This window comes from Micropterus salmoides, unplaced genomic scaffold, assembly GCF_014851395.1.
Source record: "Micropterus salmoides isolate LMB-PRFRI ecotype aquatic unplaced genomic scaffold, ASM1485139v1 Ms_hic_scaffold_4, whole genome shotgun sequence".
Taxonomy (NCBI): domain Eukaryota; kingdom Metazoa; phylum Chordata; class Actinopteri; order Centrarchiformes; family Centrarchidae; genus Micropterus; species Micropterus salmoides.
In genome coordinates this window covers 14,981,611-15,000,890 of record NW_024043372.1, presented here as the reverse complement: position 1 = coordinate 15,000,890, position 19,280 = coordinate 14,981,611, and the positions used below count along the sequence as shown (strand labels likewise).

At 38.8% G+C, this 19,280-nt stretch overlaps 1 protein-coding gene across 1 annotated transcript in view; it reads left to right on the top strand.

The window, feature by feature from the left end:
• Window positions 1–2,291: 2,291 nt before the first annotated feature.
• LOC119885429 (cadherin-22-like) overlaps window positions 2,292–19,280 on the top strand; it is a 163,512-nt gene continuing 146,523 nt past the window's right edge. Inside the window, exon 1 of the mRNA XM_038695468.1 lies at window positions 2,292–2,532. The gene's annotated coding sequence lies outside the window, so the exon portion shown is untranslated. The remainder of the gene's footprint in view (window positions 2,533–19,280) is intronic.

Genomic DNA, 19,280 nt, shown 5'->3' with positions numbered 1-19,280 from the left:
CCCACAGTCTTCCAATTGGCAATGAAGAATTGTCCATGGAGCTGATTTGGGATCAGCTTTGAAGGAGCCCTCTCCCACAATCTACAGTTTGGAAATGAGGAGTTTTCCAGGGTGTTAGTTTGGGATCAGCTTTGATCAGCTTTCTCCTACAGTCTACTGTTTGAAAATGAGGAGCTGTCCGGGGTGCTGAATTGGGATCAGCTTTGATCAGCTCCTTTTTCAGGCGAATACAGCCTAGTCGGCTATTGGTTTTAAAACTGGGCAGAAGCAATTGTGAGCATGGGTAATATCCTGAGATGAGATGGCTAAAATACACAATAGCAACTGTGGCAGGGAAACAATACTTTATTGGAAGAAAATAGAGTTTGTAACCTTTGACTATGACCTTCATTTATTATCAACATGGGTGATAGAGTAGTACTGGTGAACTGGTGAAGTATTCTGGTAACACTACTGTTGCCATCTATGGTTCTTCTCTCTCTCAAGGCCCTGTATTGATCTGCTGCTGCTTGTGTCTTACAGTACTATATACAGAGATATTTATGTTTGTAGCTGCATGCTGGTCTCCGGTTCCCATTATGGGCTTGAGCGATAGGCACGGGCAGTGTTTCAACACCTCGCTGCTGAGGAGAAAAATGTAATATTCAAGAGACACGTCCTTAGTCAGCACTTCCACCCTAAGAGCTGGCTATGTAAAATGACCAGGGACAGCAATACTGGAACATAACGCAAAGGTTGAGCAAAGGTGATTACAGGACTTTGCTTAAATTTGGACACCAAATTAAATCAATTCCGTCAAACCAACTTGAGGCAACTAACAGAGATCCAAATGTAGGCAAGTCATCTGTGCTAAAATTGCAGGAGCATCAGTCAGTAAACTGACAAAATAACTGATTAAATATCAAGGCAAACAATCTCTAAAATGCTGCTAATTGGCAAGGTGATAACATTTTAAAATTTTGGAATTAAAAAAATATAAATGCAAACAGAATTATTATGTGAAATAATTTTGATTAATAGGAGATTTCTTGCCAATTCCATACAGTTTCTATGTAGGCTAATCATTTGCTTGTGAGTCTACATGTTGAATTATCGATTTGCAAGTCATGAAGTCCTTACTTTGGATTAATATTAGAACAGATATAACCTGTTTCCTTCTCACGTTCTCTCTCACCCTCTGCCCCTCTCTGACTCCCCCTCCTCCTCCTCCTCCTCTTTCTCTCTCTCTGAGTTGCTCTTCCTTTATTCAGCGCCTCTCTGTGAACTGCCTCCGCACGACGGCCTTTTAGTACATCAGCTTCGTAACCTTGCTGACTGAGCCTCTGAGAGACTCCAGCTGGTTGTGACGGTGGGTAATCTGCAGCAGAAACCTCTCCCTCTGTCTTTGTCTCAGTCTCTCTCCCTCTGTCACATTCCTGTCCCTCGCTGTGCATATTTCTCACACATACACACACACACACACACACACACACACACACACACGCACACTCTGATTAACACTTGAACCACTTCAAGGAAGCAGGCATACTTGACATTTTTACCTCCTCAAATACCCAAAGAAAATTCATCTGAATACCACCTCCAGACTTCATCACAGTCCATTGTGCTCAAGCATTTTTTAATTTCCTCTTACAGTTGTTTTCTACCACTCATGCAGGCAATTAAAAAAGAGGCACCACCTTCCTATATTGCAGCTGAAACCCACAGTGGCCCTTCTTACTCTTTGCACTGATGAGAATCAACGATTTAGAGCACTGGACAGAAAATCACAATCTACACTTTTTTGTAGAGACTTGCCACTGAGGAGAAAAGTTGAATATGGAGTTGAGGAAGGCAAGTGAATAAAAAACAGAATCTGAAAACAGGGCAGATGCTGGACTGTAGCAACCTCTTTTTGCCACAGCCCTAAATTCAGAATATACAAACAAATGCGTACAATTATCTATTGAGTGTAGTTGTAATAATGAACAAATAGACAGCGCTTAAGCCATTGTGTCAAAACCATCATGGTGGAGTTAAATGTGAAGCCACCCATCTACAGTATTTGTCTCTCCCTTTTAGTTTTTTAGGCTGACAGACAAACATCATTGTGACATCCAGTAGATGTACAGTGTAAGTAGAGGTATCAGAAAGGAAATGGTCTGTCAAAACAAAATGTTTCTCTATCACTTTTCATTTCTATTGGTGGCTCAGATGATCACAGTACTACACTCTACACTATCTCTCTTTCTCTCTCGCGCTTTCCCTCTCTCCACCTCTTCATTTGCAGGATCCCTCCATCACCACCAGGGGCTTTCCACACCGTGCCGTGCCGAGAGCGGCTTGGCCGTCCTTCTGCCTGCGCTTCTCAGATCGGAGACTCCAGACGCGCAGCGCGGTGTCAGACAGAGCGCACAGAGCGCCAGTCCCTCAGATTTTTATCACACAGGGGATCGTATACCTTTCATTCCGGGAGACGCGGCAAGTTGAGTAGCCGTGACCGCATCTGCTACTCGAGGCATAGGCGTTTGTTTCCGCCGCACGATAACAAAGGTAGGACTTTGGGGGTGTTTTAATTCAAAGGGAAAGTTCACTGTGCCATGGCTTGGTCTTGTAATATACAACTCCACTGTCGACTGGCATAATGAATTTCGTTGTACTGTAGGAGTTGTGTGTGCACTGCAACAGAGGGAAATTGCATTAATGCATAGAACGATTTTTATGTCCTTGTACTGGTGTGCGTGCATGCATGTATGTGTATGAAGAGCCTGAATGGTGGCTTTTGCTTTTCAGTGAACCTTTTTAAATTTTTTCTTCAAGGCTGAACATCACCATCTAACTTGTTGCCACTTGTAACACAATTAACGGCGGGTTAGTCGGTAATGAGCGCTGCGCAGGAGACCGGTCGTGATTCCGATCACATTAAATGATTTAGAAGCTAAACGGACTAATTGCAACGATTTTCAGGTTACAGTGAAGTAGGAAATGGTATCGGCCGGTTTACACAAGCAGTGATATGACTGAAAATTACGTCGCATAGATTTATGGTTGCAACATTTCAGTGAAATCTCCGCGATTGGGCAGCAGTAGTAGTAGCATTTCATGTGGCTTGGCTGTAGAAATTTAAATCCTCCCGTGTTAATAATTTGCAGCTACCTGTAATCAAGAGTATATGTGTAAAGATGCAGTCCAGTCCCATTTTAGCAACAACGCTGCCGACTTTCATAAATGAAATTACAGGGGTGGAAAATGAGTGCACAGTGCGATGCGATTCTTAGGACTGCAGCCACTTGATGCGCCAACAGCATGCATTTGGGAAAGTTGGATGCGTGCCACTGTGCACTAAAGCCATGCTGCTGAATAACTGGATACAGACTTAGAAGCATACAACCATCAAAACAGTTTTATCAGGAAACAATAAATTTAATTCTTGCCTTTGCAATATACCATCAGGGATGTATTTGTTGTAGATTAACATGTCTCCTTACAGATAATAAGGGTTGCATAAAAAGGTGGTTTTTTTCTCTTTTTTAATTAGTATCCCTACTGTGAACATATTCAGTTAACCATCAATTACTATAGGTTTAGTCATTTGTATAATATTTTGATCATTTTTAATCTTCATGTGGTTTAACACATTTTGATGGACAAGATCCATATTTTGTGCAACATGCTTTTTTTCCCAGTTTTTTTAAAAATTGTCTTTGAATTCAGCTTCTCTTTTTTTCAATTCACAACATTCCATTGGAGTTCATTATGTAATACCCAAATTATCTGTAACATTTAGATTTATTTCAATTTAAGCTGAAATTCATATAACTTATAAAACAGTCACTGATGAGACAGGCAAATTGTATTTAAGCTCTAACTGCAAGACTGATCTAATTCCAGTTTAATATTTGTTTTGTAAGGAGGCAAATGCTTCACCTCTGTGGTATCAGGATGAAATGCAACCTATTCCCAACAGTAGGACTTGTGTGCATGTGCTTCATATTGCAGAATATGATTTGTGACTGGAGGGGTTTACAGTAGACTTTAAGCTTGGATATTACTGAGTGACCTTGAAAGGTTAGAAATGTTCAAGTGTACTCTGCTTTCTTGGCCATGTGTATCGACCTGTACAGGCGTGTGTGTATGTGTGTGTGTGTGTGCGCGCATGGGGAACTGTGTGTTTGTGAGACCGCTGGCATGCCTCTGTTTTTCATTTATCCTGAGCTAATTGGTGTTTGTGAAAGTGAGAGAAATACCCCTAGTTCCAATAGCAAATCAGGGACTTTAATTTTCCAATTAGATGCTGTTCTGTACAGAAATTTGTCAAAGAGGCAGGACCTCCGGGTGAGGACCATGACCTTTATTGACACTGTGTTTGGAAAATTGAATTTTGCAGGTTACAATATGGGATGAAAATTAGTTGGTGTAGAGATCAGTAAACTGTCAGACAGACCCATGCTTTAAAGTACTCTATAACATTAAGTCTCATCAGAATGCATTCATATTTTCTTTATTTTCATTCTTATTTCCATAAATAATGTAATCAGTGTAATAAAATGATAAATTATATAGGGTAATTTTCTTACATTGTCTTTCGTTTAAGTAAATTATTTTAAATTGATTTAAATTCATCATTCTGCTTGATTTCTGCCATACTGAAACTAAATTTCCAAATCTGGTTAATTATCTGTAACATTGTGCAAATGTCTGTGGGGTGTGGCAGTTGTGGGCCTTTTCTTCTTTAAGTACTAAACCCATCTTACCTGCAACCACAGAACGCAATATGTTTTTTTTATTACAAGCCTCTATAAAAAAAAAAGCTAATTGACAGATATGCATGGATACACATCTCCTAACTGTTGGGTGAAACAGAATATATAACATTTTCTCTGCACGAACAAAAAGGAAAAGGAATAAATTCAACACCTTACTGCCCATTACAGACGCATATCTGCTGTGTATCCTGGACTCCTCATTTATTCAGCCGGTGGTCTAACCACCGTGTACATTACAAGGGCCATGTAGCAGTAACCCAGATGGCAGAATGGGCTGATTGTGATTTATGTACCAAAAGTGAATGCATTACTGTGAGCTTCTGGAGTCAGTGCCAATTCCAGGCAGGCATTTTCACACATTTTTCAACAGACACACACACACACACACACACACACACACACACACACACACACAAAAACAAATCATAGATAAACAAAAACAGAAGCTTACTTACATACAAAACTTTGTTAGTACTGATGTGTGAATACAGCAAAAGATCTATATTTCACTTTGTCACTCTCTCTCTCTGTCTCTTTCTCTCTCTGTGTCACACACACATGCACACCCACATGCACCCTCTGTGTCACACACACAGGTACACAGTCCTCCTGAAAAATCGTTTAGATGAAGAAGTCCACTGTTGTGAGACATTGATTACCGTTTTACCAAGCTGGAGCATAAATGTAGTGTGTAAAGTAGAGATGGCTTGGATAGACATAGGGAGAGAGAGAAAGAGCAGGAGAGAGAGGGGGGAAGAAAGAGAAAAGGAGAAAGAGAGAGAGAGGCTGATAGATGGCAGTGCTGTGGCAGTAAAAATGACAGATACAGGGGTAAATCAGGGGATCTTTATGGCTAACAGAGAGGGCCAACTAATTGATCTGGACCTGTGGTTAGGTGCCTGGTTCATTGTCAGCAATCTTAGTATACTTAGTATCTCTCTCTCTCTATCTCTGTCTGTCACTCACACACACACACACATATCTGCATTTTCACAGTCACACCCTCACCTCTCACACCTGCTGTCTTGTCACCAGTCAAGGACAGTCAGCCCTTAGTCACTTCATTACCCCTTCCGGGCAGGGACTGGATCATCCGTATAAACTCCTGAGCTCGGTGATGGAATCACTAGGTAGAAGGAGATCGAGAGCTGAGGGCTGTGGACAGGCTCCGTGGTTTATTTTCCAGTCCTGTTTGCACCTGATTTTCAAGGAGAGGGTTACAGGCAACTTTGATCCAACCATTTGACAGTACTGTTGCTCAGACTCAAACTTTTTTATGTTTTTTTATGCTTTTACTTATGATGAAACAGGCTACTAAGACAGTTTTTTTTTCGTTATTGTTGCTGCAGTTTTAGACGTCAAATTGATGTGAGACTGTGTTGGAGCAGGCTCGATATAGAACTCTTTCCTTGAATCTATATGCTGTCCAAATTATCATCAACATCACGTGTCATCACCAGTCATTCAAGTTAAAACGAATAGACATTTTCAGTAATAAGCTTATGCTTACTTTCTTGCCGAGACAGGACTGATAACCACTCTCAAGTGTGTACTCTGAATATCAAGCTACAGTCAGTGGGCGAGAAGTAGTGAAAAGACTAGAAGCAGGGGAAGTCTAACCTAAACCTGTTGGCTCTAACTTCATATTTAGCTTACACGTGAGAGGGGTATCGATATTCCTAACTTGCTGCAAAGGGCAAAAAAGTTTCCCAGAATTTAGAACTATTTCTTTGAGCATGAAAATCTTATTCTTAATTCTCTAAATTTTATTTAATATTTAAAATTCTTTTAAACATTCATTGAAACATAAAACAATTTAAGTCTTGCAGTTATTTATGTGGCATATCCAAAATCAGCTACAGTAAGTCACTGACAATGTTTTTTCAGCTTGTTTAGACATCTCAAATGTAACCATATTACAAATTACATGTTTGCAAAATGTGTATATGCAGTATGTGATTTTGCACGAATCAAAGTTCTGTATACCTCTTTAAGTCCCATGTACACTTTATTTCTCTTTTTGCAATAAAAATTTAAGGAGGAAAAACAGATTCAAGAAGCGTTGGGTGGGCCCTCGCACGTGTAGCGCGTCGAGATGTGAGGTGGCCGCGTTGCAGATTCTGGAGCTCTGCCAGTGTGGCTTTGAATTTCCAACGCGCTTCGGACACTGAACAAACGTGTTAATCATCACTTCCTATGTCCCCTTTATGACGCTACATAGCACTTTGCACTACGACTATAAATGAACATATAGATGTGTTCGGGGCAGGACTGTTATCCAGAAACAACTTCCTCTTTCATGGGGAATCATTGATTTTTGATGGCACGCAACGGGCATGCCGTTTCACGAAAACACACTGTTTGTACAACTTTTAATCGTCAAAGGCTTTAGAGTAGACACGGAAAATCTGACGTTGGTCGGACCAAACCCCTAGGAGGAGTTTGTTAAAGTACGTAGTGTGTAAATCATCCAAAATGACCATAAAATTCAAAATGGCTGACCTCCTGTTGGGTTTGGAGCATCGCTCCAAGAGGCTTTTTGAAGTCTAGACATGATACATGTGCCACAGAAATTTCATACATGTAGGTCAAACGTGCGGTGGGGGCTGCTTCGTTAAAGGTCACTTCCTGTTGCCAGCAGGTGGCGCTATGACTGTGGGTGAATGTTGGCATGTACATGTGCTCAGGGCGGGACTCTAATCCTACATGTACAATTTGGTGCAGATGTGAGCATGTACACTGAAGTTACAACAACTTCCTGTTTCATGGCGAAGAGTTGATTTTTGATGCCATGCCACAGACACGCCCATTGACGAAAACTCACAGATAGCACAACTTGTCATCATCAATGCCTTTAGAAGGCACAGCAGAAATTTGAAATTGATCAGACTAAATCCCTAGTTCGTTAAAGTAGTAGTAGTAGTAGAGTGTGTAAATTATCCAAAAGTTGCCGTAAATTTCAAAATGGCTGACTTCCTGTTGAGTTTAGGGTATGGGTTCTTGAGGCTTTTTTGTGTGTCTTGATATGACACGTCCCCAGAAAATTTTGTGCATGTAGGTTGAAAGTGGCCGAGGGGCTAATTTTTTCCAATTTTGTAGGTGGCGCTAGTGAGCCATTTTGCCATGCCCATGCGCCAAACCCATAAAATACGTAATTTTTCACCACTTCTGACATGTGTGCAAAGTTTGGTGAGTTTTCAAACATGTTTAGGCCCCCAAAATTGAGCTTACTTTGCAGAAAAAGGAAAAAAAAATTATCCGTACAGTTTCAATAGGGACCTCGCATGGTTCGTGCTTGGGCCCTAAAAATAATAACCCCTTCAGTTTCAATAGGGACCTCGCGCGTTTCGTGCTCGGGCCCTAATTATTCCGACATCACGTGAATGCACCATCGGTCACCACTCACCCCTCCCTTTCCAAGTGCACTGGAGAAGCTACAGTGGCTGACACGCTCTGTCGGCTCTTGTGTTAAATGAAATGTGTAGGCCTCCATTTGTACAGATTTCTCTTCTTCTTCTTCTTCTAATAAACCAGTCGACTACTTCTACTAACGTTACTTGTTCTTCTTCTTCTTCTTCTTCTTCTTACGTATCCATCATAGTGACGAAATGTGCTCTGTAGAAACATGGCGCCGCAACATGGCAGCATCCATGTAAGGGCACCTGCGGTGTATGTAGATGGAAATGGCTCATTCTAAGGTAATAAAAACATAAAAGTTCATTATGTAAGGTCTACACCACTGAAAACATGGTTATGGATATAATATTGCAGTTCTGTCTATAGATCCTCCTAAATATTACACACTGAACATTTAAAGGTTTTCTCTAAAAGATAATCATTTTTTCAAACCAAAAAACTGGGAGGACATTGCACTGTTTAGATTCACATAGTTAAAGATTACAAATATGATATTGTAATTTCCAGCCCAACCAAAACAACAAAGAACTAAGCAACAAGAGGAGAAAATAGACACTAACAAGATTCAGACAGCTGCTGAGTCCATCTGTGCTTATGATGCAGTACAATCTGTGGATATGGGATCAGTCTCTCCAATTATTTGAAGCCAAAGGAGCAATTTTGAATGGAGAGTTCAAACACAATCTGAATATGTGCTTTCAAATGTACAGCAGATGAAGTCATCAAAGGACTTTTGGGCAATGAATTGTTGAAGGGTCTTCAATTCAGGCAGACTAGTGCAATTGTTGAGATATGGAAATTATTTTATTGTGTCATAACTAGAAGTACTGCACTAAAATGTAAAAAATGAGCAAGTATAAGTAAAGAAAAATAACATCAAAAGCATCATGATTTTACTTTACTATGTCAGTGATTGAAGATCAGGGGACACAGATATATAGTGGGAATTTGATGGCATTTTAAAATCGTGATCTGTATTATTAGTATTTTTTTAACTTTCTTTAACTACACCCTTGTATACAGCTGAAAATAAGTTTTGTGGCACAATGATAAGCCATTCTGATAACAATGATGGGCATGTCGCACTTGATATACTGTTGATGAAGAAAGGTATTTCATGTTCCTCTCTCTTTCTACCTAATGGTTGCCTGGAGGCATCATCCCATTGCTGGTGATGGGATCCAGGTAGTCAATCTGCCTTCTGTAGCTGGTCTGCCGGTCTAGGTTTGTGCCTCTTGTACTGGAGTGGGAAGAACAACTGCTTTGTAAACAGGCAGTTCTTCACCTGGATGTCACGGTTCACAAAGACTCCTCCTCGGAGCCTCGCATAACCCCACTGGCAGGGCTTATACTGTGGTGTATTTCTGCGTCAGTGTCGGCTTTGGAGGGATGAAGGCTGCCAAGGTAGGGAAAGTCATCCACATTTTTTAGGCTGAAATATCTGATTTTAGTTATTCGCCACACATACATGCTCATGCACACACGCACATTCTCACATTTGAGAACAGACAGGGGTTTTCTTTGTATGCAAAAGATTAAAATGAACAAAGGATTAGAGGTGATCTGAAGAAGAATAAGTTATTATCATATTGTTTTGTTTGCTCTTCTCGGATTTATGCATGCAATCCAGTGTGAGGGGAGGCTTTGGTGTCATTTTAATAAGTAAACAGTCTACACTCAATACTAGTTAGTTTTTTTTCCTGCTCGGCAAGCGACTATAATACCACTAAATATGAGTTTCATTCGGTTCGACAGGGGAGGCTCATGCTTTTTCAACTCTTGTCTCATCTATGATTATCTGCTGGCAGTATAAGGTGACATTTTTGCGGACGAGGATGCTCATTGACAACGAGTGTCCCTGAAATGAGATTTATGATGGGCTGTCAGTTTCAAAGACTTACATAGTGACTCAGGTACAGCCATGATAGAAAAGATCACTCCCTATGTAGTTTAGTTGGCGTGTAAACTACACCAATGAAAGCTTCATTATTAAAAAAGCTTGGTTCAGTAAGTTAAGAGCTGAATTATTTTCAGAAGATAAAGTGGCTGACATGAATGCTAGATCTTTTAGGTTTGTGACTGAAAATACACCAAATGTTAAGAATAATGAGAATAATTAAGTATTTTTCTGTATCCAAATGTTTCCTTTTTAAGCAGTTAATTTCAATTAATCTAGCGTTTACAAAAGTGCAGCTTTGTGCCTTAGCAAGAACTGGTGCTCAGAGAAATAGGAATCCACACTGCTGCGTTTTCTCCAACTGCCCCAGTTACCTGCCATAGTTCAAATTCATGTTAGTTAGGTTGATTATAGTCTACAGATTGTCCATAGATGTGAATGTAAGTGCAAGCGAGTGTCTATCCATTGTCAGTCCATCTGTGAGCTGGCAACCTGTCAGGGGTATTTTCCAGCCTTCTGTACAATCTATGCTGGGACTGGCTCCAGCACCTTGTGACCCTGAGTAGGAATAAGCGGATAAGACAATGGATGAATGAACAAACATCAATACAGAAATTTATATATTTGTCAAAATTGCACTCCAAAGCTTTTCATTCAGCGTCTGCTAATTCAGCCTAGCAACAGACAGTTGGCTCCTGGCTAATACATGCTTTGGCTACTTCTTTGTCTTTGTCTTCCTCTCTTTCTCTCTCTCCCTCTCTCGCTCATGCTGTTTCATATTCAAACCTCTGTCTGACATTTTAATCTTGTAGCTGATGAATAGTTCCAGTGTAATTATGTTTGGTGTGTAACATGGAATTGATTGCAAAAACATACTCATATTTTCTTTGACAGGTTTGTCAGAAGGCACAGTATCTAATAAGTAGGAATTAAAAAAATAAATTATAGTAGTCATAATGTAAAGTGAAATAAGCATATTGTAAAGTATTGTGCAAATATATATACAGCAATACTTTGCTCTTTTGCACGTTCTGCTTTGTAGCTTTGAAAGTGTTGATCTGATGAACAGCATTGGTAACATTATAAAATGAATTTACATAATTTAGAATATTATACAAACTCTTGCACTGTTATAATCTATAACAGTTACATAGTATTTGGACTGACAGAGAACAGCAGGTGTGTGCTAAGTGGCAGCTTTAAGAAATGTGTCTGCAGTCTGCATGGATTTCACTTCCTCTGGGCAAAGTAATAGCTCTTATTACAGTCCTTTTAGGGACTGCTTGGGAGTGGAACTAAGTTGTTTTCCAATGTGATGCAGTTGGCACCTTGCAGAGGCATAATGGAAAAGACATCCTTAAATAATTGTGGTTAAAGTGATATTGAGGCATTGGAGCAAATCTCTGTCAGGCATGAGAATATAAAGTATGATGTGATGCAAAAATTACAAGTTTGTTTGTGCAGTGAAATTTTCCACTGTGGGAGAAGGGGTGAATGATTGAATAGTTTAGGTATGAGTGCCTGGTTTGGTTTTATAAAATACTCCTTAATGCTCTTTCCTCTCAGTGCCACATACTAGCACACATACACAAACACCAAAAAGGATAAAAAATTTAAAGTTTTTATGTGTTTGCTGAATTATTCATTGAGAACACACTCTTGGGGATGGTTGTACAGTCGTACTAATGGTATTAGCCTTTGCTGGGTAAAGCATGCCTACACACACTGGTGCAAAGAAAAACAAGTCAGACACACACACATACCAACGTGCACACAGATAAGTGCATGAGCATGCATATAGAACAGACACGTCACACATTTACAGTATTACAGTGTGTCTGAAAGGTTAGAAAGTTTCTTCCCTTGTGAAAACATCTCTTACTTGGGTAAAAATATGGAACTTTAGCTTGCAGTAGTGAACCAATTTTAAATCTAAACTAACTTTGCTTCAAATAAACACTATTTACTGCCTTTAGAGGGCAAAATTTTCATGGTCATCTACATGACTCCTAATTTAAAAAAAAATTAAAGACCATTTATAAACCCCTTTGCTCTGCAGCAGCCCTTCAGGCTTATATTTGTGATGGTACCAGCATGCACTGAGGACAGTCTGCTTGAGTAATCACCTTGCATCACAGATTATGGTCAGGGAGCCATCAATTGAGCTGTTTGTGCTGGACAACAAAGCCTTCAGCTCAACATCCCAGGCAAATACCTGATAATGCTGAGTTATAGCTTATTTTGTCCTTTCATTAAAAAGCATAATCTCCACAATACCTCATAGTGGAACAAAACTCAATAATATCCCCAAGACATCTACCCAAGAGGGTTGGAAAAAAGCAGTATTGTTAAGAAGTCATGAAACTTTGACATAATCCTCATGACTTTTTTGGACGCAGACAATGAGAAACTTATATAAAATGTAAATATCACATATTCAATGACATCCCTAATTGTGCTGGGAATGTTTAGTGTCTCGAGTGACTATGTAAAAATCAATGCTACATGAGCTGGCTAAAATATCACCAAAATTAAATTAAATTGAAAATTGATGTGTAATGTGGAACATTGTGATAGTTTTTGCATTCAGGCCACTATAATTGGCTGTGTTGTACTAGTGTGTACACTAGTTTTTCGCTTAGCTCCTACATTAGGAAATTGTGTCCATAGGTAGCTGCTCTATAAAAAAATACACAGCACTGATAAAAAGGCCTTTTCTTTTTTGTGTTGTCTACAATCTGCGTCTCTGTATCCTTTGTCTCACTCTTTGTCTCCTTCTTGGCCGCTCAATATCTCTGTGCCTCCTTTACAACTTGCTTCATAATTCTTGTTCACTTCTGTGTCTTTTAGCTCTATCTGTGGTTAACAGTGGTTCAGTGGTTAAAATTGTGGCCTTACATCAAAACAAGTTTTATAGTTCTTTCTGTGTGGAGTTTCCATGTTCTCTCCATGTTTGTAGGGTTTCCTGTCAGTGCTCTAGTTTCACAGTCCAAAGACATTCGGGTTAAATGAAGGAAACTGTAAATGTCCCTGTAGGATTGCACATGCTTTTCTGTTTTCATCTGGTAGACCAATGTATGGTGGGATAGGCTCCAGCCCCACAAATCCTGAACCATATAACCTGTTTGGAAAATGGATGGATGGAGGTTGTTTTTACTTCTTTCTCTTGGTTCTTTTGGTCTCTTGCAACAACCTGCAACATTTTCAACAGCCTCATCTCTGCTGAGCCCAGACCATCATTTGTCTGCTTAATGACCGCTGAGGTGCCATGTCGAGTCATAGTGATGACATATTAAGGTTTATTCCGCTGTCCAATTTAAGCCCTGGTGAAAGAATATGGCCCATAATTTCTTCTTTCACTTAACCACTGCATTGCTACCCTCTCCTTCCAACTTTCCCAACTAATAATTGTTGAGGTCTTACCAGCTGTGTGTGTGAAAAAATCTGTGGTATGTATAGCAACCACTCATAGTTTTTTAATTACCATGTTTTAATTACCGCATTTTCAGTATTCATTTAACCATTACCCATGGATTACCATAGCCATTGGCCAAATATGAGTTCAGAAACTGTAATACATCCCTCTGCTTTTAAGTCAAAAATCTGTAAACCTGAGTACGTCTTAGGCAAGTTCGATACATTGCAGTAAATTTGGTATGCATGTTGAAGATGCCCCTTACCCCCCCAACATTAATGTTTAGACAATAATAAATAACATCATGTCGTGACTCCTTTTATATATCAAACATGCTTACAATGTAATTGGTAAATACTAACCAAATGTATGCAGTTAAAAACATCTATGAACAAATTGCAAAAGGTTTGACCCATCAGTTGTTCATATATGAAGAGCTGATACAAATGTGACAAATGTGAAACTGCAAATAATGACTTTAGTCAGTCTTTAGTACACTATAAGCTGCTAAAAGCTATTATCCTACCCTACTCAGCATTATTGTTGATAAGCCACATATATCTGGCTGTATGCGACAGTATGATGTTCATCTTCAGCTGTGAAGATTGTATTAGTTATTGAATTGTGAAATAAATAGTCAAATACATAACATTAAAGTTATGTATTTGACTATTTATAAAGGACAGAAATGGACTGACAATGAACCAGTTAACTAATTTATCTATTAAACCAATGATTTGTTTATAGAAAAAATAAAGAAGAGAGGCGATGTAAGAGGACAGGGGTAACTTGAGAAATTGTGTGTTTTTTGGTGTGGGTTTGTTAGACTGTTTAATATATTCCTAATCTCCCCATTAATGCTTGCTTTGGGACTTTCTGAACTATTTAAAAAAAAGTATTCTCAGATCCCAATTTTCAACTGAAAAAACATTTCAAATTTTTATGTAGATGTAATGCTAGAGAAGTTCAAACACTAACACTAGCTGCTCTGGGAGTCATACACAGGAGCAATAGCTTTTTTTTCTTTCTTGTACTTTGTCTTACCTTACCTTATCTAAAAATGTTCTCCTGCTTACAAACGTGCAAATAAAAATATTATAATTAAGCCCAGCCGAAAAGAACAAGCATGGGAGGAAGCACATGATGAAGAATAAAATGTATTGTGTGTTTTTGTCCTCATAATAAACAGATGAGGGATGATGTTGGGTAATCAGGGCTGCTAACTTTGCAGGTTGACTTCTCCTGTGCAACTAAAAATCCGCTGAAAAAATCTAAATGAAAAAAAAGGTGACAGTCACTCAATCTGGCCATCAGTAGCTCTGTTCTTAGAAGCTAAAAAAACAAGCCAGAGAGGAAAGATGTAGACAACAGTATAAGTATCAGATTGGATCATGTACTGCACCCTCAAGAGTATGTTCCTTCTTAAATCTCTCAGAGGCTCAGCCAACAAAGTTAGTAAGGTTACAAAGCAGATCTGCCAAGACGGGTTGGGAAGTTCCCTCTCCAGTGAGCTGAGGATCTTTTCACAGAGTAGTGTTGACTAGACTCTAAAACATGGATAAGATGAGCTTTAAGATGAAGATTTATGGCAGTATGATTTGAAACAGTAGTCGTGGTTGTGTCATCTTTTGTATTTTCTCCGCCAAGCGTAATTCTGGAGGGGATCATGCGTTTGGTCGTGTGTGTGTGTGTGCATGTGTTTCCATCTAATTTTGCATACTACAGGACCCATTAACCTATTTTTTGTGCACATTTCTAACTGTATGCGCAAGGATCTCTTGTCATCTTTTCAGCAATATTCACCATTTTACAATATGCTTGATACGGGAAGGTAGGGAGGGTTTTATTTTGTGTGGATGTCTTTCAACAAAATGATCTAAATAAATAACAAATAGTTCTAAATAAATAAGAATATTTAAATTCAGAAGTTTTGTCTAATCGTATCTGTTCATTGTTTCCTGTTTACGTTTATACAGTTAGGCAAACCCAGGACATTTGGTTACAATATCATTATATTATTCTATTTATCTTAAAGAAAAGTGAGAATATACTATACAAAAACACTTTATTAAAAACTTTGCATACATCTGTATAAGAACACATGCACTATACTATACTATAATGTACAGAAACACAATAAAAATATTGCATACATCTACAGAATATAGGAAAACCTATCCTAAACAGACAAACAAAAAAACTTCCTCCCATTGATTTCACTATTTTCATGCATACATGCTGGATACACAACCTTCCCTGAATTCTCTGTTCCCACCCACATGCCCCTAGACACATCTGGTGGAGATCTACTGAGTGAACTCTTCTAGTTCTGTATTAATTTATTTTTGGGGTGCATTTCACTTTATTTTGACAGTATAGCAGAGATAGACAGGATAGGCAGGAGAAAGAGAGCGGAATGACAAACAACAAAGAGCTTGACCCTGGGCTACTGCGGTGAAGGACTTTATAAGTATGCACTCTGAGCACCAGGTGAACTAACGTGGTGCCCTGGCAATGTCATTTTGAGCAGTAATGTACTTCCTTACTGGGTACAACACTATTACTATTACCAAATCGTTTTGCCTCATTTCTATCTTTAAATGGGTTTTCCCCTTATTCCTCTTTGTTTTTGGTCATTACACAGTTACATAATTTCAGTCTAATATTACCCAGATATATCCATTGTTAATACCAAGGGATTACCTGGTTATTACTTTGGTAATTACATGGTATTACTTAATTATTGCCTCTTTATTATCAAACTATTACCCCACTATTACCATGTTATTACCAATCTTTAATATAAAGTGCTACCTTTGATACTTCTTATACAATAGATGGTACTTCAGCTATAATTCTATAAAGTGATTTGAAAGCAGCAGTTATCTGAAACACTCTGGGGTTAATACATTAAAGGAGTGTGTGTCATACTCTTGAATGGCCTCTTGAACTGGATGGTGGTCGGCTGGAAATTAGAGAAGTGAGTGACTGACACAATCTTGCCACAGTGGTGCCTGCGACCATACAGTAGCAGTTAAAGCTTAATTGCAGAACAGCAGTGCAATCTGCAATTTTGTGCACAGTGCATGTATTTATATTGCAACACGAGTGCTCATTTAACAAAATTGTAGGAGACCAGACTCACATCTGAACGAGCAAGTGCATATGCCTCTGACGGCACCAGTGATTATGACTGTACCGGCTTAATTCACTGAACATCCACAAGAAATTACAAGCTTCAGTGGGTTATGTGGTGCAAGTGTTTGGGCGTTTTTATGTATTGTTTACACATTGCTAAATTTGCTGTGCTCGCATTATCTGTCTCAGAGATTTATGATATGAAGATGTCACATCTGTTTTTAATGGTGCACAGCTGCATGCACACATATCAGTAATCCGGGGGCACGCTGGGATTTGTACTGATAATACATATCTTTGCAAAGATTAAACCACTATGCGTGCATGCACCAGTTTGTGTTGTGTGTGTACGTTCGCGTGCACACTAGAGTTACTACAATTCTGGGCCTGTGTCTCCTCTTTGTTTCTGCAACATAATGGGCTTTGTAAGATAATACCCAAGAGACATAACAATACTTCTGAGCTAGGGGATTGTGTAGCCGTCCCACTTCGCAGCACCGCTTTGGCTCCAAGGTTCAGCCATGATTGGAAACCCAGCGGAACCTGGATTTACTGGCAAATGATATTAATCGGTCCTCTTCACTTTATCATCTATTCTCTTTTGAATCAATTTGCCCTCAGTTTCTAAGCTATTTTGTGTACTTCTAATTCACTCCTACAATGAAAAAACAGGTGCCAATTTACTATTGTCAAGGCTCATAGCTTTTTTCTTTTCTAAAATTAATAAAGTTCAAAAATATTACAATTTTACAATAGAAACATACACAGGCATTTACTTTTTACTTGGATATGAATATCTTTTCACTTGGATATTTTTCTATTAAAAAGCAAAAATAAAATCATATCAATCTTGATTTACTAGTTATTGGTGAACATCCCAATATCAACAGAGAAACATTATTTAGTCAAGTCAAGTTATGTATGTTCTCAACTTTTCCAAACTTACTACACACGCCCAGCTATCACACATTTGCGTCAAACATATTCAGACTACAGCCAGCATTTATGTTTGTATGAAATGTACATACATAACATGATATCCTGTTGCAAAGTATTGCTGAATAAAAAATGAAAAAAACTTAGAAAGCGTCTTTTACTACGTTAATTATAGCTAAGTTGCTACACTTAACTGCTAATATTAGACTAGCTTGCTTATCAACCACATTCACCTATAAAAAATGCTTCAGTTTTAGTTAGAGAGGCAGAGAGTGCTGACAGACTCAATCTCAAGCTTTCAAGACCCACGTTTTCACACAGCTTCACTCCTGAGCTTTCATGTCAGCAAGCAAGCCGAGACTTGCGAGCAGCCGGCCAATAGCTAGACAGCAGTTGGCTGCAGCCATCAACCTGCTGTTAGTGTTGGTGAGTCAAAGATAAATCAAAGAAAGCAACCAGTGCCAACAGGAATAAGAGAGCACTGTTCTACTGAATGAGTTCTTCTCTAACCTAATGCTGTGTTTGTTTATGATTAGTGTAAAGACAAGTGTTTTCCATGTTTGTATGGCCTTAATCTAGCTACCAAAGCGTGAGCTTAGTTGGCAGAGGTAATTTGGGAGATGTTTGCTTTTCCAACCAATATATCCGAACTGCCAACATCAGGTATTGTTTATCTGTTTTAAAGTAAGTTGGTCCGTAATATATTCCTACATTTTATCATAGTTGTTTTTGTCCATACGATTTGCTCTATTAGCCATGTTAGATTCCACGACTAACAACGAGGGGGGTAAACAATCCTTTTGCCTGCAGTTTGAAGTCATTAGGTCTGCTTTTCTTCTGTGTAATTAAGACTGCACTTCATCACTTCAAGCTACAAAAATTAGGCACTTTATTTTAGTTTACTTAAATTTAGAATTTATTATTAGAGTAGTTGTTATTTATTGTCCCTCCAGTTTGATGTGAAAACTGACTGAAATATTATGTGATTTGACAGTCTGTTGTTGACTAAAAACATATGTTGATACAACTATACGTTATGGTACTGAATGATAACGCAAGTTAGTTGTTTTGAAGTTCTGGACCTTTGCTTCGGGAAATTTTCTCTAACTGGACCTCTTTGAATTCTAATTGAATACCCCTGGACTAAAGGTATGAATTGTTATTTTGACAGTGGCGTGTATCAGCCTCTCCTGGTGATTTCTTTGGTATGGGAGACTTTGCACTCTAGAAGACATTGAAATAGATAGCATAATTCTTTTTTTGTGAGGGATGCACTGTTTATTAGAGATCTATCAAGTGAGATGGGGTATTGCACTGTAACTTGACAGTACCTGTGTATTTATCGCCCTCGTTCGATGCCTCTAGAAGGCCTGTAATAGAACTGATAAACAGGACAATTATGCTCTGAGCTCCTTTAGCTTGTATTGATTAGGACATTTGGCACTAAAACTGTCTGGCCTTCATTTCTTGTGACAGGTTATAGTTTAGTATGCCCCACAACCTTATAGCAGCTAATTTTACAGCTAGCAAGTCAGCTTATCGAGTCATACAGACTTTTCCTCATTCACCTATCCAACAATCTACTTCTACTAGTGGCTCAGTGACCAACATTGTCATTTCACAGTTTGTTTGTTTTTTTTTTGGTTTGAGTCAGCCCTTTCAAGTTTTCAAAGTCTGATATTTTTGCTTCAGAAGTCTCATGACTGAAAAACCCTCTTCCCACATGTGTTTC